Below are 24,716 nucleotides of genomic sequence, written 5' to 3'. Positions count from 1 at the left end.
AGTTTTTCAGCAATCAAATTTTCTGTAATTTCCAGATTGAATATGACAGACGTACAGGTTTCATTAATAAAGGGCTTATATTATAGATCCTGCTCTATATCTCTATTCTCACATGAAACGAACCTGATATTAAATATACAGCTCTTAGTAAGTTATTCCCTTACTCTTTAAAAGAATTTTTTTGATCTAAAAATGTTTATTTATTTTGAGAGAGAAAGAGAGAGTGTGAGCAGGGGAGGGGCAGAGAGAGAATCCCAAGCAGGCTGTACTCTGTCTGCACAGAGCCTGACATGGGGCCCGATCTCATGAACGATGAGATCATGACCTGAGCCGAAATCAAGAGCTGGATGCTTAACCAGCTGAGCCACCCAGGCACCCCTGTTCCCTTACTCATAAAGTGGCATTGAGTAATTTTAATTTAAACCTTCAACTTAGTTTTGGTTACCCTCTAATTTTGAAAATTAATATGTCATTGAAATTAATTTTTCTTTAATCCCAAAGATAATTTCCTAGAGATGGAAAGGTATCTAATCTTTTCTGCTTCTTCTGAGATACTCTATAAACCAGGCCACTTGCAATGTCATTTGCTACTTTATATCTTTTCTTTTATCATCCAGGGCATTAGTCTTGAATCTAGAAGGAGCGCACTATGAATGAGACAGCCACACAATGATTTAGCTGCTGGAGACATTACAGATCATCCATTTTAAGTTCTTCATTTTACAGATGAGGAAAGAGGCTTTGAGATTTTAGCTGACTTGCTTAAGATTATACAGCTGCTCCATGGTAGAGCCTAAACTGGAATCTCAGTCTTTTGACAGCTTGCCCAAGATTCTTTCTACTATGCCTTATGCATTTTCTTTATCCAGTGAGCCAAGATGCTTACTTCTAGTCTGAAAATGACTATCAGACTTGTATGAATTGAGCGTTTTGGGTAGCAACACACAGGCAACATTAAAGGCTTAAGTACATTACATTATTCTTTACTAGAGAGTTAGACATTAGGTACAGTGTAGACACCATAGGGGAACAACAATGAGATGCCTTATTTAGTGAGGGAAGTAAGGCTTTTCCTTAGAGTGTTAAACTAGGAATCAAGTACTGGATCACTGTGGGTATTTACACAATTGTCTTAGAGTATAATGCCAAAGCAAAAAAGATGACTGGAGAACTAGACAGCATGAATTCCATCCCGAAGAAAGAGTATATCAGTTAGAAAATATGCTGGTAAGCTAATGAAGCACAGACAAGGTCAAATCACAAGGTGAAAGTTGCCTGTGCCTACTTAAGCATCCTGTACTTCAGTAATTCTCAAATTTTAGTGTGCTTCCCCTGGAAGGCTTGTTAAAATACAGATTGGTAGGCTCTACCCCTCCAAAGTCTTGTGGCCCAAGAAATTACATTTCTAACAAGTTCTTGGATAATACTGACGCTGGTTGGGGAACTACATTTTGAGAATCACTGGTCTATCGGTATATTTGTTTTCTATTGCTGTATAACAAATTAATGAACTGTTAACAAATTTGGCAGCCTAAAATAACATCTATCTGTTAGCTCACAGTTCTGTAGGCCAGAAATCCACGACAGCCTGGCTGAGTTCTCTATTTAAACTGAAATGAAGGTGTTGGCTGGCAAAATTCTCATCTGAAGCTCAGGGTCTTTTTTCATTCCTGTTATTGGCAGAATTCATTCCCTTGCAGTTATAGGACTGAAATCCTGTTCTCTTGCTATTAATGCTAGCAAGAGTTGGGGACTGCTCTTAGCTCCTGGAGGTCACCCTCAGGTCCATAGTGACTGCCTTGAAGGGAGAAACATGCTAGTCTGGCTGACCCAAGTGTTCCTGGTCTATGTGGTAATTGAATTTCTCTTGGAAGATTAGTAGATCAGTATTCTGATTATATACCTCAGCTCCTGTGACCTTGGTTAATGTGGATCTCCTCTTAGTATATGGTCCCAGTCTTGCTGACTTTAATAGATCCAGTTTTGAGATTGATTTGCTGTGATTCAGATTATGGGTGAAGAAAAACTCACCAAAATGAAAACCACTGTTGGGGACAGACTGGCAGCCAGCCTGCCCTCCTAGGCATCATCCCCTCTATTACTTTACAGCAGTACTTGTTCCTCAAACTTCTCCTTATGAGCATATCCCAGATTAACAACCACAATTAGAATTAAAATAGAAAAGTTCCCAGAAATTCAAACAAAATGTCCAATGATTTTTCTTTAGCTAGTATCTCCCCAAACTCTCTTTGTGTGGGAATTGATTCTCTTACTAAAGCTTTGAGATGAGTTTCTGACCTGAAGTGGATAGAAAGGGTGACACAGTGGCAGCTTCACTTCTCTTCCTAAAGGAATTCCTGCGGTCATCAAGGAGGAGTGCATTGCAGTTACAAATGGTTAAGGGTTAACAAATAAGGCTTTGTGATCTACTGGTCTTCAATACCTGGTCTGTATGCCTGATTGTGTATGTGTGTGTTTTACTTCTATTTACCTAATTTTGTTTCTTTATCCCCTAAGAAAGGTCTGGCTTTACTTGTTTGAGTATCAATGGCCTGGAGGTCCTTTTATACAAATTTAATTAGATGATTTTTTTTTTATATAACCCAAATATCCAAATATAGAATTCTTAAATTCCTTTAATAAAGATTGGTAATCAGGATTATTCTTAGTTCATTCCTTTGTCGGATCAGGATAGTCTTACATCGTCAGAGAATAAAACTCAGTCTCTATTTCAGTTCATTCCTAAAGTCCGTGACAGCCATAATCAGAACACTAGTTATTTTATAGTAAATCTTTGTAGACTAAACTGAAATGAACAACATAAGTCCAACATATTGAAATGTTATGTAGATTTTGAAAAGTCAACTATATATTGTAGGGCAGGAAATATTTAATTTTATAGAAGTTAACATGAAGAAGACTTCAAATTGTAGTTGCCTACAAACTCAAAATTGGCCCTCATTTTCATACACTGTGATATGGGCTTTGTAGCTGTGCTAACATAAGCACATGCCCATATTATTTTTATCTCTGTTCTGCTCAGACCACCTTTTGTTTGACTATTCAGAAAGATTTTGATAAATGAGATTACTTAGGAGGGATCAATCAGATTAGAGACTGCAAGTCAAGTCACATGAATTAGTACAGTTCAACAAACTGGAATTACTTAGTCTGAAAAAGAACTTTTGGGGTATGTTTAATTTAGGACCCTCTGCATAAACTAGTGAAACAAATAACATATCTGATTAGAAGAGTATCAAAGCAGCTTAAAGAGTCATCAAGAGAAGGTTGAAGAATCAAGCTTAGGAAGGATAGGGGCCAGAGCAGCTCAAGAGGTTTCAGTAACCCTGGTGGTCATATTCTTCATGGCTTCCCTGCCAGAGTGATCATGCTTCAGCAACTTCCAGCATTTTTGTCAGGATTCAAGACTAGGGAGTCTGACTTGGACCATATGCTCACTCTTTGGTTAGTGAAAGGTAAGACACCTTGCCTCACAGTCCTGCCAGGCTATGTTCAATAGGGTAAAGGTGATTTTCCCCACAGAATTGGGTGGTGGTTTTAAAATAGTAGGGGAATGCATGTTGTACAGCCAAAAAGTAGTGGATGTTTACAACAGGTTATGTGATCATGATCTTTTCATCTTTGGAAAAGAGGTGAGACTTGATATGGATGTATGGCAATGGGTGGAATGCGAAGGGGAGCTTACTGTCTTTCAACTTGAGGAAGAACATTGTAAACAATTAGAGCTGTGAACCAGCTTCATTGTGAGGTTATGGACCTCCCATTTTTATGAGAATTCTTTTGGTTGCATGTGGCAGAAATTTGACTTGCACTAGCTTGGTAAAAAGAGAAAATGATTAGAAAAATACTAGGAGTATTTCATGTGAACAAAGAAAGGATTGACCAGCTAAACTGTGGGAAGGGCAGACATCCCACCGGGCCCCAGAAACAATTAGAACCAGAGACCTAAACGCAGCTGGCCCTATTTCTCTTTCTCTCAACTCCTCTTCTGTATATTGGCTTTATTTTCTCTCTCTGTAGACTCTTTGTCATGTACATGACATGAAACATGTTTGCTAAGAGTGCCTGCTTTTCTTATCTCACAACACTGCAGAGAAACTCTCTTTATCACATTTAGTGAGAAAAATCTTGGGAAAGGCTCTGGTCCAGTTTGGATCAGGTGTCCAACTCTGGACAAATCAACCAAGGCTATGGGTCAGGACACTGTTTGACTCAGGTGCCTTCTCTGAACTAAACTAGGGTATGGGGAAAAGTTGGCTCTTGGTAGAACCACAGTTGAGAAAAGCAGTTCACAGAAAAAGAGGGATGTGTTTGTCAGAGGGGAATGTGGTGGATGGGCAAAACAATTAATGTCCATTACTTTGTCACTATATGTGTTCAAAGGTTAGATTAGTCGGAGATATTACAGAAAGGATTTTCATGTTGGTGGGAATTTCAACTGGAAGACCCCTAAGTGCTTCCCAACTTGGAGATGCAAAGATTCTACCTGCTTTCTAGGTAAGGCAGTCACATACTGGTTTTCAGTTATATTTGACATTTTCTTTTTCCTGTGTATTTCAACTCACGGATTACTCCGGTTGGAAACCAGGGGATATTTACACACATATATTTTTGAGTTTGAGAAAGGAAGAAAATATTTTTTTATTTAAAAGTCAAAGTCCAGGGGCATCTGGTTGGCTTGGTGGGTTAAGAGTCCAACTCTTGATATCAGCTCAGGTCATGATCTGCATTGACGGCTGGAGCCTGCTTGGGATTTTCTCTCTTCCTCTCTCTCTGCCCCTCCCCTGCTCATGCTCCTTCCCCACTCCCCTCTCAAAAAATAAATAAAGTTAAAAAAAAATGTCCACTGTGGGAGAGGTCATACATACGTTAAAAAAAAAAAAAAAAAAGGAACTAAGGACTTAAAATCACATAGATTACCTTCAAAAGGGTGGAACACTCAAATCTGAATGATTTATTTTAAGAGGATTAAAAAAAACTTTTAGTTTGAAATAATTATAGATTCACAGGAAGGTACAAAGAAATGTCTAGGGAGTATTATTCAAATTATTCAGCATAATTTCCTTAAGGTTCATCCAAGTTGTTGTGTGGATATATAATTCATTCCTTTTTAATGCTGAGTATTATTCTGTGGTATGGATGTACCTACCATACCCTTTTAAGGATATTTGGTGGTTTCCAGTTTGGGGCTATTATGAAAAAGCTGCTGTGACATTCCTGTACAAGTTTCTAAATGAAAATAAGTTTTCATTTCTCTCGTATATGTGCGTAAGAGTGCAATTCTGGCTTGTGTGATGGATTTTTTTTGGTTTTAAAAGGTACTGTCAAACTGTTTTCAGAGTGGCTATTCCATTGTACATTTCCACCAGTAGTGTATGAGTGATCTAATTTTTGCATTCTCTAGTATTTGGTGTTACACTAATTTTCATTTTAGCCTTTTTGATAGCTGTGTAGTGATATTTCATTTTTATTTTAATTTACATTTCTCTAATGGCTAATGATATCGAACATCTTTTGATGTGCTTGCTTGCTGTCTGTGTGTCTCCTTTGGTGAAGTGTACATGCATATCTTTGTGTTCATTTTCTAATTGGATTTTTCATTTTTTTAATGTTGAGTTTTGAGAGTTCTCTTCATAGCCTAGATATGAATCCATTGTTGGGTATGTGGTTTACAAATATTTTCTCCCAGATTGTCAATTGGTTTTTTAAATCTGCAAAAAACAAACAAACAAAAAACCATGTTTTTTTGCAGAGCACAAGTTTGAAATTGTGATGAAGATGATTCTCTTTTTATATATTTATGATTGATCTAGAGAATTTTAAATTGCCAAATTACCTTTTCCTCATCAGCTCAGACTTGGTTACATTTAAGATGAATAAAATCATGCAGTATGCAGTGTTCAAGAATAGTGGAATGCCTGTGTGTTTGGCTCTATTCTAGTGCCAATTCTCCTCTTCAGCAGTGTTTTAATTAATGAAGAAAAATTCAGCTCTTTTAAGGAGGTAGCTTCATTCTGAGATTCAGCAAGATTTCATTACAGGTTCTACTTGTACCATGGACTCTTGCAAATAAAGATACCTTACAACACTAATATTACTAACATTTTCCTCTCTGCACAATCCTGCACATCCCAGAAAGTGCAGGAACATTCCGTGTTGCTTTGTTTATACACATTTAGCTTTTTGCTTCTCCTTTAGCAGTCCATTTGTTCGTTGCACAAATACTGCACACCTACCAGTGTAACAGGATTGTGCTAATAAGTTCAGGGTTATAATGGGGACAGGATAGGCATAGGTGCTGGCTTCATGGAGTTTACATTTTCATTTTTGTCTTATCATTATAGACTTATGCTGCCTGTGAATATTTCACTGATTCAATTAAATATCCTCATTTCCTATCTCCTGTTAAAGAATCTTTCTCATTCGTCCAAAATGCAGCGTGTCCAAATCTCAGTGAATGGTTTTAATGCTTTGGGAGTGGCTGCATTCCATTAAAATGAAAACCAAGCCAAACAAGTAATACTTACAAGCATGCACATGAGAATATGTTATGAGGAGGAAAATCCTCATATTTAGCTACTTTCTTGCCAACTGGGGAAATTTTTGGCAGAGCCGTAAGTTACCTTAAGAGTGATTGAGGCTTCTAAATATGAGATCTCAAAGGCTTCCATTCACCTTATTCTATAGAATGAGGCCCAGCCATTTGAATGAACTAGTTAATCAAATACCATATGCATAGTCCATGTTTTTCAAAATATTGGTCTTATATTATTTATAAAAACTGATTCCATGTTGGTTTTATGGTATAAATTAGGCACTTTCCCTATCTGTAAATTGGCTGAACTATTTGTAGTCTGGCTGAAATGTAACTTGCCCAAACATACAGAAAATTCTAAAATACGATCTAAACTATGTTAGTTAGAAATCAAAGTTAGTTAAGAAACATCCTGAGGTGAAAATTTAATTTTGAGTTAAATTCTTTGTTATCTAATAGCCTTTAAATTTTTGTTGTTGTTGTGAATAGGTTTGCGTGTGATAGTTTGCAGACAGGTCAGCCAGATTTCTAAAAGTTTATAATATAACAAACACATACTATTTTCTCTGTACTGGGCATGTCTTATGTCCTTCACAAATATTAACTAACGTATCATAATAAACCTAAAAAATAGATAATATTATTAGCCTCGTTGTATAGATGGTAGAACTGAGGCACAGATGGTTGTTATACCCCAAAGCCCCAAAGTTAGTTGATAAGCAGCAGAGCCAGGCAGGATTCAAAAATCAGTCTATCTGGCTCTTTGAGGCTATGCTCTTAACCACTACACATTGGTCCCATATTGTGGTTAATCAAGTGCTTTTCCACAAAACACTACAAAGGCATTGAACTGAGATCTTCCCATAATTGAGAAAGCAGCATGGAAAAGGAAATAATATATGGAAGTTTTTGGTAGGAGGAAAATTGGACCTAGAGTCAGAAGATTTGAGTTCTGGCATTGCCAGTATAAGCTTGGTAACTTTGGGGAGGTAACTATATTTCCTATTGCTACTATCAGAAATTACCACAAATTTAGTGGCATAAAACACCAATGTATTCTCTTACATTTTTGGAGGTGAGAAGTTTAAAGTCTAGGTGTTGGCAGGGCTGCCTTCTGGAAGCTTCAGGGGAGAATCCATTTCTTTGCCTTTTCCACCTTCTGGAGGTCGCCTGCATTCATTGGCTCATTGTCCCTTCTAGCACCTTCAAAGTACATCACTCTAATCACTGGTTCCTTTGTTACATCTTCTTTTCCTTTCTTTTACCCTTGGTGCTCTTTTGTAAGGTCCTTGTAACTACAGTGGGCTCACCAGATAATTCAAGATAGTTTCCCCATCTCAAAATCCTTAATTTAAACACATATGCAAAATCCCTTTTGCCATGTAAGATAACATATGCATAGGTCCTAAGGATTAGGACTGGAGGGCCACCGTTCTGTCTACCACAGTTACTTTATTTCTGTGGACCTCAGTTTCTTCAGTTTTAAATGAAAGAGCTGAACTAAGCAATCTTTGAGGATCCTTCCAATTCTGAGAACTCTGAATTTTCTAATCCTACCCTAAAATTCTTAGTGCTATCTATCAGAAATAGAGGCTTCACTGTTGAAATTTTTTTTGCAAATGTAAAATATTTTTCATATTGCATTTTAAACTAAGAGTTTTCAGATGAAAAAGTGATACGGTAAAAAGTTTCTTTCTCCCTTTGTTATTTTTAAGATGTTCAGATCTATGAGAGGCTACATTGTTGTAGCCAAATTTGAGACCTACAGTCCTTGCAGATTTTTAGCAATACATTGCATGACTAGAACCTTTTTATTGAAGAGCAATACTAAAATATAAATAAAGCTCTGGATGTAAGTTAGGTTGCATCTGGATGTAAGTTACAAAAACTTCAAGAACTTCAAATGATTTAAACAGTAAGGACATTTGTTATCTGGTTATTTCACATAATGAAGATACTACGTCGGTAACAGTTTAATACTAGCTTAGTGATTTCATTAAGAACTCATATTCCTTTCATTGCTCTCCTGTGCCATCTTTGCTCTTAGACTGGCTCCCTCAGGTTCACAAGAGGGCTGCAGTATTTCCATCACATTCTAAACCAATATTATGGATAAGACAGAAGAAAGACCATCTCTTGTGAGGCTTTGTTTTTTAGGAATAAGGAAGCCTTTCCCAAAAGCCATTTGACAGACTTCCTGGTTTTATTGACCAGAATTCTGTTACATGCCCATTTAAAAATCAGTTGAAGGCAAAGTGAGTCGGATAACCTACCATGTTTAACTAGATCCCATAGTGTCCAATAGGACTTTCTTTAGTGATGGAAAAGTTCCGTATCTGTGCTTCCAATACAGTAGCTGTTAGCCACATGTGGCAATTCTTGAGCACTTGAAATGTGCCTAGTGCAATTAAAGAGCTGAGTTTTTGGAATTAATTTAAATTTAAATGATCATATATGGCCAGTGGATACCACATTTGGCCACATACAACCAGATCAGTCATTTGAGACACAATGGATGCTGGGTAGTTGACTAACTACCGTGTTCATTACATCTTTAATAAAATATCTTTTATAAAACAGTGAACAGGTGATGTATTTGTCTTTGGAACCTCACTTCAATTACTGACCCACTTGGGAGGTTCTTTTGGAGTCCAACAAAACAAATACATAAAACCAGTACACATGTTTACAAGGGCTAACGGTGGCAGAATATTCTAGTTGAAGGGGTAAGGTGGGAAATCATGATATGCTATCATGTGCCAGCATATGCTGTGGTTCAACTTATAATGGAGGTTTGGGCTAGGAACTCTAATGGAGAGAAACAGTCTGCTCTTCTCCATTAGGAAGCTGGTATGTTATGCAATGTTGTAAATAGGGAATGGCAACTCTTATTAATAGAAAATGCCTGCCAAAAACTGCCTGTCTTGGAGATTGTACAGCTAGGGAAATACATAGATGGTATCTGGGAGGATCCATCCATTTAATAAATATTTATAAACCACATGCTCTGTGCCAGGTACTGTTCTAGGTACTGAAAAGATAGTAAACAAGACTAAGCCCCTGTCCTCATAGAACTTTGTTGTTACAAAGAAATAAGTAATATATTTCAAATTGTGATAAGCCTTGAGAAGAAAATAAGGCAAGAGAACAGGATAGAGTGAATGAAGTAAATTTTAACAAATGCCTAGATCTGTGACTTTCTTGTCAAAAGCTCAGGGTTTTGAGTTTTTTCTGCTGGGAGAGGACATTTGGTATATAGGCTTACTTAGGTTCACAGAAAAAAAAAAAAAAAGGACTGTGTTTGGATTAACTAATTGCCAAAAGAAAGAAAAATTAAACCAGTTCCTGAGAAGTTAGTATATTTCTCTGCTGTTTTAAAATTAAATTATGGTGAACCTTGCATGGCCCAATATTAGTATGAAGTTTATTTCTAGCTTGATTCATGTTCCTCTGTATTCGTTGCCTTATCTGAAGAACTTTGGCTATCTTAAGTAAACTTCTGGGCTCCAGTTTTCTTAATCATCCAATGGAATTATTAATAGTAATTGCCAATCATGGGTTCTGGAAAGATTGGTGCTATCAAAATAATTATAAAATGTTTTATATAAATTTGTAGGCCAAAGGAGAGAGGAAGCATTTCTTATTAAAATTGAGCAAGTGATTTAGCCTCTCTGGGTCTTAGTTTTTCCAGTGCTAAAACAAAGTATTTGCAGTATTGCCAGGAATGTTAGAAAACAGATCCTCTCAGTGCTGGTTCAAATAGAAACTGGTACAGCCTTTCTGGTGAGCCAATTGGCAGAATAGTTACAGGTTCTTTAAAATGTGCATACCTTTTTGCCCCAAGGAACAAAATTGAATAGGTGTTCAAGTGTGTATGTTTAAGGATATTTATCATACTATTGTTTATAATGTCTAGAGATAGTAAAATGTTGAACGCTAGGAATTTTGGTGCATTCCATGTGAAATTCTATGCAGCTACTTAAGATGATGATAGTATCAATAGATATTAATAGAATTGGAAAGAAAGTCACAGTGTCCTACATTTGTGGTCATCTGTGATTTTGTGGTCATCTGTGATGTGTGGTCATCTGAGTAGATTTTGAATCTACTCAGTAATTACTGAGTACTACACATTATACTAATAGGCTTTGTTCAAATATTATCTCCCTGAAGTTTCATATGAACCCAAGTATGAATAATCTGGGACCTCCTTTTGCAGATGAAGGAACCAAGGATCAGAAGACTAAAGTAACTTGTCCAAATCCTTCAATTCAGAGGTGGCAGAGTCAGAATTTATACCTAGCCAATTGACTTCAGCTACCACAGTCTGAAACCATGGGTTAGACTGCCTCTGTGAACTCTCTACATGGGCTAACCATCACAGGTATAGCGTGAAAACTTCCTCACATCCTTTCCTGTCACTGCACTCCTACTTGAGAGTCCTTTGGCCTGGGTATGTGGCAGAGGAAGGGGTGACTCACCCTTTAATACAGAAGTCAGCAGACTCCAGCCCATGGGCCAAAGCCGGCCTGCTGCCTGTTTTTGTCAGTCAAGTTTTACTGTAACACAGCCATCCTTACTCATTTAGGTCTTGCCTATTGCTGCTTTTACACAGCAAGGCAGAAATGAATAGTTTTAATAGAGACCATATGGCTCACAAAGCCTAAAATTTGTATTATCTTGTCCTTTACAGAAAAAGTTTGCTAACCCCTGCCTTAATATATTAGAAATCTGGAAGGATGTGTGCCTTATTACAGTGACCACTTCTCTTTCCTTAAAGAGGCGAATTTTTAAAACAAACCAGTGTTAAGGTTATTGTCCTCCAGCAGTACAGGCCACAGGCATACAGGCAGTTGCTGAAGGGTTTTCTGAGGAGGTGAACAAGAGCAGTCTATTTCAGGACTACTGAAGGCCCTCTGTGCTTGGCTGACTGGCAGTCTCTGGGCCTTCCTTGCCTTGAAACTCTGCCTGTTGCTGCTCCTCGGAGATGGAATGTGTATTCACAAACGAGGCACTCCATTAGTCATGGTGCATTTCCTGGGCCCTGGAGACATGGGCATGACATCACCAATGGCCAATGAGAAAGGATCCTCTGTAGCGGGAGCCCTGAAACCTCTTTGGAGGACTATAGGCTGTGTGTTCTGTTCCTAGCCCTCAGGGTACGATTTGAGACTGTCTTCCTCATCCAGCCATATTCTGGGCACAAAAGTCTAGCTTCCAGACCCAAGAGGCCAGGATAAGCTTGAAAATCTGCAGAGCTGGAGGCAGATTCCCATTTAGTATTTTTTTCCAGGGCTCAGGTTTTTATTCCCACAGAGTTTTCCACTCCTAATGACGTTGTTACTTTATGTGGTGAAGGGTGGGTGGTGAAAGATGAAGTCTGCATTAGATAAAAGACACTTGGCAGTTAAAATTTCTGGATAAGTATAGGTTGGTAGCATAACAAAATCAGAAGCATATTTTGCTGTTTTGTTACATTGCTTTTGTGTGTAGTTTAACATAATAAAACAACATCTTTTAACAGCAAAAGCTCCTAGCAAAATTAGTGTGGCTTAGAATAGGGGCAATTACCAGAGGAACTTTACTGAGGGGATTAGTAACTCATTAAATCTTTTACCTTCAAGAAGAAAAGAATTTTTTTTTTCCAATTCTTTTTTCTTAGGATTGAAGCACTTTGGATAAACCACTCCCCCCTCCCCTGCTTCCTAATTTATATATTTATTTATTTATGAAAATGATTTGTGAAAGTTAGTCTCAGATAACTTTGTTAATTCGGTGTACCAGAAATTTTATTGAGATCTTGTTTTATAATTGGTAGTAACTGCTCAATTTTTTGCTATCAACCCATAATTGTAAAACTCCCCCTTTAAAAATTATTCAGGGAAACGGAGGCTCAGGATTTAATGTGAGATTATACTGGACAGGCTTTTGCAGTTTAATTCAGGAATTGAACTCAAGAGCTGTGTTTTCCAGTCTTCATAGGCAATCTGTGGTTGAATGTGAACGATTCCTTTAGTACTTTTTCATGTTTGAATCTTTTGATGAAGTCTAAGAGAAATTGGGAAACAGAGCCATTTTTGTTAGTATATTATCCGTGGCTATCATAAACTGCAGATGATACCACTCCTATGGTTTTTTAAAAAGATTCCTTGTAATTTCTTCAAGATGAAGATGATTATTTTTTTATCATTATAGAGGCTTTTTTATTTTAAAAATCACTGGAAAGCACATGAATTCATTCCTGTTTCCAAAGAACAAATATATCAGTAATTAAAAGAATTTCCTCTAGAACTGTGTAATCTACTGTAAAAAAGGATACTTTTTAGCACTTCCGAGATCCTCACTCAAAGTTATCTATGCAGTTCAAAAAATTAAAATTTCAAAACATCTTGGAGATATTAACAGTTTTTTTTAGCTTTAATAGATGAGGAAACTAAGATACAGAAAGATGACATCTCCAGCCTTATGCTGTGCATAGAACCAGATATTGGAAGCATAAATCATTCTCGTCAAAATCTTAAGAGGACATTTCTCTGCACCTTTACGTAAAGTTGTTCTTGTTTTCCTTTGATAGCTTCGTACTTTGCGTCATTAACAACAGTGCTTGTTTTTTACAATCATTTGATTGGGACAGGAGAGCAGATTAGTCTAGCCTAGGCAGAACTGAACAGGGGTCAGTTATCTAACAGGTGAAGGTGTGGGGTTGGGGCTCCATGTGCTCTCCTGCCTCACTCCTGCAAAAGGACTTCATTCTCCTTCATGTCATTTCCCAGTTTCTACCACTTGAACTAATATTTGCCACCTCCCAGAGGATTATCATGAATACTCATGAGTTTAATGTTGATAAAGTGCTTGTAGCCTTTTGGAAGCGAGGTCTTAAAATAAAAGAAAAGGGGCGCCTGGGTGGCTCAGTTGGTTAGGCGTCCGACTTCGGCCCAGGTCATGATCTCACGGTTCGTGAGTTCAAGCCCTGCATCAGGCTCTGTGCTGACAGCTCAGAGCCTGGAGCCTGCTTCGGATTCTGTGTCTCCCTCTCTCTCTGCCCCTGCCTAGCTCATGCTCGCTCTCTCTCTGTGTCAAAAATAAATAAACTTAAAAAAATTTTTTTTAAATAAAAAAATAAAATAAATTTTAAAACATTAAAAAAAAAAAAGGTCTTTTGTAAGCACGTGGTTAGTATTGGTCCCACTACCAGTGACAGATTTCTTGACTGGTCAGTAGGCACTCTTGGATGAGATGAACCATATCCCTATTGTGGTGAGGACAGATTCTGGAGTGAGTCCACTGCTGCCTCGAAAGTATATGTCTGGTTTGAAATGTTGAAGGCCAGGTGATCCTTACAGCAGCTACACAGGAACATCTCCTCATTGCTGCTGTTTCCTGCTAATTGGGTTGGGGGGGGGGGGCGCACAGCAGATGCCTCCCTCAAAACCCTCTCCCAGTGTTTGGCATGCCATGCTGATCATCTTGGTAAACCCAGAAGAAAACTCCCGAAAGGCTAGTCCAGAATGTGACAGCTGGAGGTCATGACAGATAATCAGATTGGTTTATGAAATGTTAAGGATGAGTCATGTCACTCCTAAACGGATTGGCATCAATTTATTACACAAAACCAAACACTGAAGGAAGAAAAGCCTTTAGTCTCATTAAGGAACCCAGACAAAAATCCCACTTAATCCATCGTGCTTTTCCTTTTCCTCCAACTCAGCTGGTGTGCAGGTGTAGGGCAGCTTGGCAGAAGCTGTGAACATTTGGAAAAAGGAGTCATTACTGAAAGTCACTGACACACACTTCCCTTGGAATGCTGCTGATGTCATGGAAAACAGGGACCTTAGCAATAACCCCTAACAACCAGAGCTACAGTAAATAGTAAATGTTACCTCCACCAAGGCATTGGTTTTTAAAGAGTTTTAACAGGCCAGGGCTTGCCAGCCACAACTCATAAAAATGTTCTTATAATTTTACCCTACTCTCTAAAAGCACTGGATAACTGCTGAAGTTTCTCTGCCACTTGAGGACACAAAGCCAAATTTGTGTCAGTTTCAAGGTTCACTAATCAAAATTTACAGCACTTCTTTTCCAGTCCTCTTCATCCCCCCTGCCATGCTCATGGAGTTTGGCCTGGTAAATTTAATACTTTTTCAAAGAAGTCTCTTGTCTTACTGAGTTGCCTGAATTTCTGGTTATGGGGTGAATCTATGTGCTAGGTTTTGGCCAGTGTTTTATTAGCCTAGTGGTTAACCTAGTCTGGTTAATTTGTAGCCCTTAATCTATAGGTTATATTCCAACCAATTTGAAGCAGTTGGGCAAGAGTGACATCCTATAGTTCAAACTCTGAACAAGGTGCATGGCAAAAGAACAAACGGCACATGCTGTCATACAGAACTGTCCAGAATGGTTACTGTCAACAGTATAAGAAAGCAAAAGAAGACACAGAACCAAGAGATCATAAGGAATTTTCTCCCTCAATTGGCTGTCTTTTAGGAGAAGAGGCTGGTGGGATATTACCATGTAACAAACGCAGCATGGCTTCTTTTAGACCTGTCCACACAGTGGGAAGAAGCAGAATGCTTGTATTCCTTTTGCGAGGCATTGTCAGGGTGACTATATAATTATCATCCAAACTAGAATACTTTTGAGAGTGAAGGATTGTACTAATGATTACTCTGGAGCAATAGAACTAGACTGGGACTGCCTCAGGCAAAGGGGGCACATGGTCCCCTCATCATTGTGCCAATGCACACGCAGCCCAAGCCTTTTGAGGAGGCAGTCTTGACAATGCCAGAGAAAGAAGACTCATCATGCAGTGTGGACTGTCTCACAAGAAAACAAGTCTAGTCTTAGAATTAGTAGGCTAAGTAATGAACTCTGTTACTGTAAGATGTCCCTAAGTTAAAACCTCAAGTAAAGTAAGCTTGAATTCACTCTTAATTTACCCAGTTTTGAACAGTTTTGAACATACTTTTTATTACTATTGACTAGTGGCTCTTAGAATGAAGTCTGAGATCCCTGGGGGTCTCAGGAGATCTTTCAAGGAATCTGTGGGGTCAACTGTTTTCATCATAATATTAACACATTATATTTACCTTTTTCATTCTCATTTTCTCACAAGCATACAGTGGAGTTGTCTAGAGGGCCTCTAAAGTATAATATTATAACAACTTGAATGAAGAACCAGATATCAGACTCCAGCTCTCATCTACGAAGCCAGACATTAAAGGGATTTGTAAGAATGTACAATGCCATTCTTCTCACCAAATTATATTGTTTTAGAAAATAGTTATTCTTAATTAAATCATTATTTATGCTAAGATGTCATGGGTTTATTAGTGTTTTTTTAAACAAATTAACAAATAAATGCTTTAAAAATTCATCAGTTTTCATTTCTAAGATGGTAAACATATCCCCTATAAATAAAAACTGTGAATCTTTAATGGTATTTAAGAGTGTGAATGGGTCCCAAGAGCAAAAAGGTTTTAGAAATGCTTCCCTAGACCTTTCTCATTCCCTGGAAGGAACATGCAGATACAGTGAGATGATAAATTTCCTGATGAGAGAGACCAGTTTATTCATTGTTGCATCTACTACAACACCTAGCAAGATGCCTTGCATGTTGTTAGTGCTCTGTGTAAACATGAAGACAAAGCTCCCAGAACTCTGAAATTTACCAGATTCTCTTGTATCTGGGTGTTACATTAACATTATTGTTTGGTTTGTTTTAAGTCTTTGTCTTTTGCTATGTAATGTGTTCTAGTACTCTTTATTAAATAATCTTATTTTGACACAACTATGATGCCATTTTTCATTACCCAGCATCTTGTTTCTGTAGCGTACAACTTTTAGATCTTATTCATCAGCCTGTTGATGCTATTTCTTTTTCAAAGACATAGTTAGCATCCCCCAATTTTTTGATACTCTTTTTTAACTATCATGGCTTGCTGTATCAAAGCAGCTGACTGTTGTTTCCTTCAAGAATTAACTCATCTTTCTGCATTTAAGATACCCTGCAAGTGTTTCTTCTTTCCAAGGAGAATGAGTTCTATATTGATGTGACTGCACGTCCCCCATAGGGTTCCCCTGGGGCCCTTCACAATAACTGTGTGTCTCTTCAGAATGATGTTGCCATTTTCTGGAATATGTCGACAGTCTGATTGTTGAGGATAGTGTCCATTCTCGCAGCAGATGCAGCAAAGAGAGGTGAAGCTTTTTAAAAAACGTCATAGACCATGGTTTCCATAGTACTGAAAAACACTTTTAGTAGAAGCCATAATTTGATACAAGATCGAATCCTTACTTATGACCTTACATGTAAACCAATATATATCCACCTGCCTCTCCACACTTACAAACTTCTTTGTAGAGTCCAAATCTTTTAAGTCTTTAAAGGTCACCTATTTCTTGAACAGGATTAAGAGTACACTTACCAAGATGAGGTCTGAGCAATGGAGAGAATTGTTGAATTACTATATATTGTATAGTGTATATATTGAATTACTATATATAGAGTGTATATATTGAATTACTATATATTATATAGTGTATACTATATATTTTAGGTGTATATATTGTACACCTAAAACTAATATAATACTGTCAACTATACTGGAATTTAAAATTTTCACACATTTCTGAGAATGTGATTTTTCTCAATATTAGAAATTAGTTCCATTAGCAAAAAGGGAAAAATTATGAAATAATTTTTGTATATAGGTTCAACTGTGTCATAAAAAAACATTTCATGGGGTGCCTGGGTGGCTCAGTCTGTTAAGCGTCCGACTTCGGCTCAGGTCATGACCTCACTGTCCGTGAGTTCGAGCCCCGCGTCGGGCTCTGTGCTGACAGCTCAGAGCCTGGAGCCTGCTTCAGATTCTGTGTCTCCCTCTCTCTCTGACCCTCCCCTGTTCATGCTTTGTCTCTCTCTGTCTCAAAAATAAACATTAAAAAATTTTTTTCATGTTTTTTTATAGTTTTTTCTTTCAAGTGAAAATATTATCTTCTGATTTTAAGATTTTTTTCTTGAGCTAGAAATACTGCTTTTTAAAATATCTGCTTAATTTGCTTCATCTCCAAGACCTGAAATTAATCTGCTACTTTGTAAATGAACATAGCAGGATATACTGAGGCCGCAGTTTATTTGGGTAGCAGCATTATTTTTATGATTTAATAATAATGGCCATTATATAGGACATGTGAAAGTTAAGATCTAAGTTTATGAAGCTAGTTTTTAATGACCTGCATTCTGCTTGGTTTTAGGTAGCATCTTCTCAGAGTACTATTAGTTATATAAATCTCCAAGTTTCTTTTTCTTGAGACCTAACATCTTGGATAATGACTTACCAAACCTATGTTCGAAATTTTGATCAGAAAACAGAGGGGGCAAGGGAGAGAGAGGGAGGGGAAAAAGCATCACAATTCTTATTAAGTCCCCATTAAAAAAGGGATTGTCAAGGGTAGATTAGCATGTTGTGTGAGATGGAATCCTAAAGGAATACTGCTTTTTGTGAACAAGGCACTGGCAGGATGGGAATGGGAGAGCTGGATGTTTCTTTTGACTTCACTACTCTAAATAGCAGTGTGATTTCAGCAGATCACCTTACTTCTCTTAGCTGCTATTAGTTTCCCTAGCTGTAAAATGAGGCTGGATTAGATGGCCTCTAAGGTCCCTTTCAGATCATCTAATTCTACGATTTGTTTTGTACTCTGTCAGAATTTCATGTTCTTGAAGTCCCTAGTTGACAAATACGGTATGGGAGGAAATGACACAGTTTTGAATAACCAAAATGGATTTTGTCCGCACTTATGTGCTAATCCCCAAAGAAGAAGAAAATACAAACGAGCCAGGGGCCAAACATGAAAATGGTGACAGTGAGGAAAACATTGAAGCAGACAGCTGAAAGCTTCATATCCTGGCCCGCCTGCCATGAGAAAGGCTGAGCCTGCCAAATCCTTCAGGCAATCAAGGCCAGAACTTTGGCTAGCTCTTATTTTGAGCGCCCCCCCCCCCCACCATACCACATGCACAAACCACACAGGAAAATTGTCTCTTTCTCTCTCTCTCTCTCTCTTCATATTTGTGCCTTTTGGCTATACTTCAATGTATGCCAAGTTCTTGCCTAATCCCCTTCCTTCCAGCTGTCACTATATTCAGCCTGTTGCTCTCCGGGGCTTGAGAAGCAGCTGCAGTCTTCAGTGGGGGCACAGGGGTGGTGGCCTTGGTGGTGGGGTGTCGTTAGGGTGTGTAGTCAGTCAGAACTAAGTCACTTTTACCTGGTTTATGGACATTTCCAACAGTGTTCTCACTCTCCTTCCTTGGCAAATGTCAGAACTGATGGCTTTAATTTTTTTTCCCCTTCCCTTCCTCTTTGGGGAGGTTTATCCCCCTTCCACATTCCTCGGCCTTTTTGTCTGCGAACATCCTGTGGAAGATTTGGTTTGTCTTAGGTTCTTTTGCCAGACTGCTCATCGTCTTTTATTTATTTTTTTCTTTTTTCCACATAAAGCATATTTATCTATTGAGAGAGCTAAAGATGGATAACCAGAGCCTCTGTACTCTCTCACAAGACTAGAAGTTGGATCCCTTCTCGTCTCAGACAGTGTATCCCAAACCATTAGGTCTTCCAAGGCCCAGAGAGCTCTTGGCCATTCGCTGCCTGTCAGGCCGCAGCTGGTGGAGAGCTGGCTCTCGAACCCTTTCACCTCTGGCCTGTGCCACGTTCCCACGGAGATTGCTTGCATACACCTCCTATTGGCTCTCTGTGATGGCAGCTGAGCAAAGAGGCCCTTGGTTCTCATCCTTTTAGAAAACCAAGAAAGAATCAGTGAATCTTATTGAAGAATCTTGTCTGAATATAAGGAGAAGCCATGTATTAGGAAGGTTTTAAATTGTTGCACTGTGCACAGACTGACTTTGCTGGCCTGAATGTTAGAAGGAAAACAAAACAAAAATCCTACACAGTCATTATCTTTTGAGCATTTCCCTTTTGTTCATGAATAGAGCTCTTTTAGACACAATGGGTTGTTCTTCTCTACCACTCTTTCTAGAAACTCCATTAACTCTCTTGCCCTATGCCTGGTTGTGCCAGTTCATACCTCTTTTTTTTTTTTTTTTAATGCTTATTTTTGAGAGAGACAGAGACAGAATGCAAGTGGGTTAGGGGCAGAGAGAGAGGGAGACACAGAATCCGAAGCAGGCTCCCTATCAGCTGTGCTGACAGCTCAGAGCCTGACGTGGGCCTCGAGCTTATGAGCTGTGAGATCATGACCTGAGCCAAAGTTGGACGCTCAACCGACTGAGCCACCCAGGTGCCCCCCATACCTCTTTTTATGTAAGAGGAACCCCACATAGTCTTCAGGGCCTTGTGAAAAAAACGAAACTCAAAGTGTGCCCCGTATGTGGGTTTGTCTGATGGTTTCTCATGTCTGTGTGTATTTTATTTCGTATAATTTACATGTTAATTGGTATTAAATTCAAACAGGTGAGTCTTGTCAAAATTTTTGGTGATAGGATCTTGTTTAACTTTGTACATACCATATAAAGTCTGTTTATTTATATTGGGGATACAATACTACTACATTTATCTTTCATTTCTGCCTATTTTCCTCAGTCCTGGACTTGTTTGCCTGTGTTGTTCCTAATACCCAAGTGATCCTCTGTCACTCATCCTTTCCCCCCAGTCCATGTATTTTTGCATTGTGACTGGAAGGGCCCTCAGATTTTGACCATCCAAACTCTTCATTTTATAGATGACAAAAAGTAAGCCTGCAAAAGGGACATTTTTCGGCCAAGGTCACATACCTGCTAGAGCCTAGGCTCACAAGTGTTTTTTTACTATACTACCCCAGGCTCCACATGTCAGGAATTTTCCAAAGCACTAGACTAGTAATAACTACTTCAACAGCTAGTGAGTGCATGCTACTGGAAAGGGCACAGGTTTTGGAGCCACATTTGGGTTTGGATATCTTGTGCTACCCTCTACTGGCAGGGTAAATTGGGCAAGTAACTAAAACTTGTGGGGATTCTTTCATCCTTCTTAATATGGGAATAATAACAATGATACATTCAGGTTATTGTAAGTATTGGATTGTATAATCTGTATAAAGTACCCATCATACATATGTTTAATAAATTAGTTACAAAAAGCTGATCATAGGGAAATGTTATATGCAGAAATAATTTAAAGTAGGTATTTTATAACTGGCTACTCTGACCCTCTCTTATTCAGTAGTATTCCCCTAAACTCAGCATTGAAGTATGAATGAAATGAGTTGTCTGGAAATGAATTCCTGCAAGTTATTTATACCATGACTGTGATTCATGCATTTCCCTTTTCTCTATGGCTTTCATCTGTACTTGGCTGCAGTGTATCTTGTCCAAAAATTTTTGTACAAGTTTGAACTCACCCAAAGAAGACATCTGGAGTGTACTTGGGTTTATCCCCTGCTTTTTTTTTTTTTTAGCTAAACACTAGGATATAAATCTAAAATATAATTTATATAGAAGGTTATATTCATATTTTTGAGAAGTTTGAGGTCTTTAGTGTTATTCTGAAACTCATTGAATTATGTAATGAATGGCTTCAATATAAAATTATATGTACCTGTTTGGAGTATAGGTAGAAGTTATCACGCTCAACACAAAGGGGCCCAAGATTGCTTTGTTAGAAGGAAGCAGAACTACATTGTCCGAACCCAGTAGTATGGAGACAAGGAACGAGTTAGAAAACAAAAGCTAAGATTGAATTAGCAAAGGCCAGAAGCAGCAAAAGAATGTTTGGAAGCTTCAGAATTAGTGATTCAGGAGAATTTCAGTTGAGGGCTTCTCAGATTGCATAAATGTCGTTGGCTGACTGGAATTCACTTAAGACTGAAGTATATGGAAGGATTTTAAGAAACTAGATAGAATGAATTTTACCTCCCTAATAAAGAGAGGGCTCCGGAGAAGGAGTTTTGGCTTCAATTTTAGACAGATATTAAGTGAAACTAGAAAGAGACACTATGTGCTTTGCACACGGTGGGGTCCTCCTTCTGGAACCCTTGATTGCCAAGGGACTTTCAAGCTCATATAATTTGGTCCATAACTATGATTAGACATGCAAAAGATGTACACACTCTTAGAGTTTCCTTGATTACTTTTTCAGTAAGATGAAAGTGAAAGAGAATGTAGCAGTGATTAAGGATCAAACGTTTGTTCCTTGTGCCTGTTCATACCTAATGTCCTGCATTAGATTAAGAGCCTTGGTCCAGTAGTTTCTTAAAGATAAAAAGTATGCATGATTTTGAAAGGATATTGGACAATCAAGTATGGCCAGGAAGTAGAAGGTGCTATTTTGCTATATTATGGGTTCATCCAGATGGGATCAAACCAGAGGAATTTGGCAAGCATTGGGACTCACCACTTAGAACCACACTGGAATAGTTGTGGTAGCAAAAGAATTTCTCCAGGAGTCTTATTCCACTTGAGGCATAACAGCCAAAGATTCCTGGCTCTTGAGGGGAGAGTGCCAAAGTTGATAAATTTTAGAACGATCAACTGAAGTCTATAAATTCAGGAGAAATAGTTCAATTAGATGACACCGGGACTATGTATTCCCATAGTTTTCAGACAGAAGAAATACTGTGAGTAAATGTGTCTTCATAATTTGCTCTTCCCTAATCTCATGTCCACCCATCAAGATTTAACATACTACAGTTTAATAAATAAGAAGATTATAAAAGAATATTACTTTAATAGCTTGTGTTTGGCATCTTCTCTGTTCTTCTTGATATTCTGACATATTATGTATGCCATTTTTACAGGAAATTCTGACATATTATATATGCCATTTTTATAGGAATAACTTGTTTCATTGTGCTTTGCAGATATTACATTTTTTACAAATTGGAAGGTTTGTAACAACCCCACGTCAAGCAAGTCTATTGGCACCATTTTCCCAGCAGCATTTTCTCACTTTGTGACTCTGTCATATTTTGGTAATTCTCACAATATTTTAAACTTTCTCATTATTATCTTTGTTACAGTGATCTGTGATCAATGATCTTTGATACTACTATTAGAATTGTTTTGGGTGCTTTGAACCTCATTCAACCTTGCCATTTTTTAAAGCTTTCTGGCAAGGCTTCTCCATGGCCTAACATTTGCCTTCCTGTTTAATCATTCTCTGAGCCTTTTTATACTCTAGTAAAGTGAATTACACCTGCCAGTACACCTTATCATCCTCAGTCTTTCTTATTCCTTGTAATCTGATGTCTATCCCTATATCATCCAGTCGTATCCCCTTCAAGTGCTTGCCCAGTCCACTGACTTACACACATTAGGTTTTCATTAAGTATTTGTACTTAATGAGAATGAAAAAGTGTTCTTTATATTTTTTTAAATGTTTATTTTTATTATTTATTCTGAGAGAGAGAGGCAGAGAGAGACAGAGACAGAGAGAGAGAATGCACACGAGTGGGGAAGGGGCAGAGAGAGAGGGAGAGGGAGAGAATCCCAAGCAGGCTCCATGCTCTCACCAGAGCTCAGCGTAGGGCTCAATTTCATAAACCATGAGACATTACCTGAGCCAAAATCAAGAGTCAGATGCCCAACTGACTGAGCCACCCAGGCACCCCAGTTCTTTATATTTTAAATATCATGGAGAGAGACTTACAACACAGCAGGAAGGAACTGTGACTGAAGAGTCAAACATGAGACCAAAATTGGGAGCTTTAAAAATATTTTTAATAGCTTTGTTGAGTCATAATTGACATCCAATAAACAGCACATATTTAGCACAATTTGATAAGTTTTAATATATGTATACACACAGGAAATCATCAGCACAATCAAGATAATGAACATATCCATTATCCCCAAAGTTGCCACATGGCTATTGTAATCCATTTCTCCCAGCCCTCTCCACCTTTATCTCCTCTTGCACTGATCTGTTTTGTCAATCAAGATTTGTTTGCATTTTCTAGAGTCATATACAAATGAAATCATATGGTATAAACTCTTTTGGATCTGGCTTTTTCACTCAGTGTAATTATTTTGAGATTCATCCATGGTGTTACATGTATTAATACTTCATTCCTTTTTATTGTTAAATAGTATTCCACTGCATGCATATACCACAATTTGCTTATCTGCTCACCTATTGATGGACATTTTGGGATCTTTCCAGTTTATGGCAATTACAAATAAAGTCACTATGAACATTTGACTACAAATAGTTGAATGTAGGTATGCTTTCTTTTCTTATGAGTAAATAACCGGGAGTAGAATGGCTAGATCATAGGATAGTGTGTGTTTAGCTTTGTAAGAAACTGCCAAACTGTCTTCCAAAGTGACCGTATCATTTTGCATTCCCACCAGCAATGAACTAGAGTTCCTGTTTTGTCACCAGTATTTGATGATTTCAGTGCTTTGAATTTCAGCCATAGGTGTATAGTGGTATCTCATTGTTTAATTTGCAGTTCCCTAATGACATGAAGTTAAACATCTTTTCATATATTTATCTGTCCTCTATATATCTGCTTTTGTGAGGTGTCTATTCAGATCTTTTACCTATTTTTAAATCAGATTATTTTCATACTGTTGAGTTTTAAGAGTCCCTTGACTATTTTAGATACAAGTCCTTTATCCAATATGTGTTTCGCAGATATTCTTTCCCAGATTGTGGTGTGTCTTTTCTTTCTTTTAATAAGTGTCTTTTGCAGAGAAGTTTTTAACTATAATGAAGTCCAAGTTAACAATTTTTTCTTTCATGGATAGTGCTTTTGGTGTTATATCAAAAAACTCATTGCCAAGCCCAAAGTCACCTAGATCTTCTCCTATATTTTAGAAGTTTTATAGTTTTGTGTTTTATATTTAGTCTATCATTCATCTTGAGTTAATATTGTGAAGGGTGTAAAGTCTGTGTCTAGATTCATTTTTTTTTTCATGTGAATGTCTAGTTTGTTCCAGTACCATTTGTTGAAAAGTCTATCCTACATGAAATTGCCTGTGCTCTTTTGTCAAAATCCAGTTAACTATATTTATGTGAGTCTATTTCTGGGCTCTCTATTCTGTTTCACTGGTGAAATTATCTATTCTCTCACTGATACCACACTGTTGTATTACTGTAGCTTTATATTGTCTTGAAGCCTGATAGTTTCAGTCCTCCAACTTTGTTTTTCTTATTCA

At 37.8% G+C, this 24,716-nt stretch overlaps 1 protein-coding gene and 1 long non-coding RNA gene across 3 annotated transcripts in view; both read left to right on the top strand.

Annotated features, from left to right (window-relative positions):
• The window catches only part of RAD51B (RAD51 paralog B), a 572,091-nt gene that overhangs the window by 246,980 nt on the left and 300,395 nt on the right, over positions 1-24,716 (top strand). The gene's annotated exons all lie outside the window — the stretch shown is intronic.
• On the top strand, positions 5,895-24,689 carry LOC125909417 (uncharacterized). Its single transcript, XR_007453683.1, has 3 exons — positions 5,895-16,753; positions 22,415-22,525; positions 23,643-24,689. It is a non-coding gene; the product is annotated as an uncharacterized LOC125909417 (long non-coding RNA).

Source organism: Panthera uncia (genome assembly GCF_023721935.1).
Source record: "Panthera uncia isolate 11264 chromosome B3 unlocalized genomic scaffold, Puncia_PCG_1.0 HiC_scaffold_1, whole genome shotgun sequence".
Lineage (NCBI taxonomy): Eukaryota > Metazoa > Chordata > Mammalia > Carnivora > Felidae > Panthera > Panthera uncia.
Note: the sequence above shows the minus strand (reverse complement) of the source record. Positions and strands in the feature narration are given on the sequence as shown.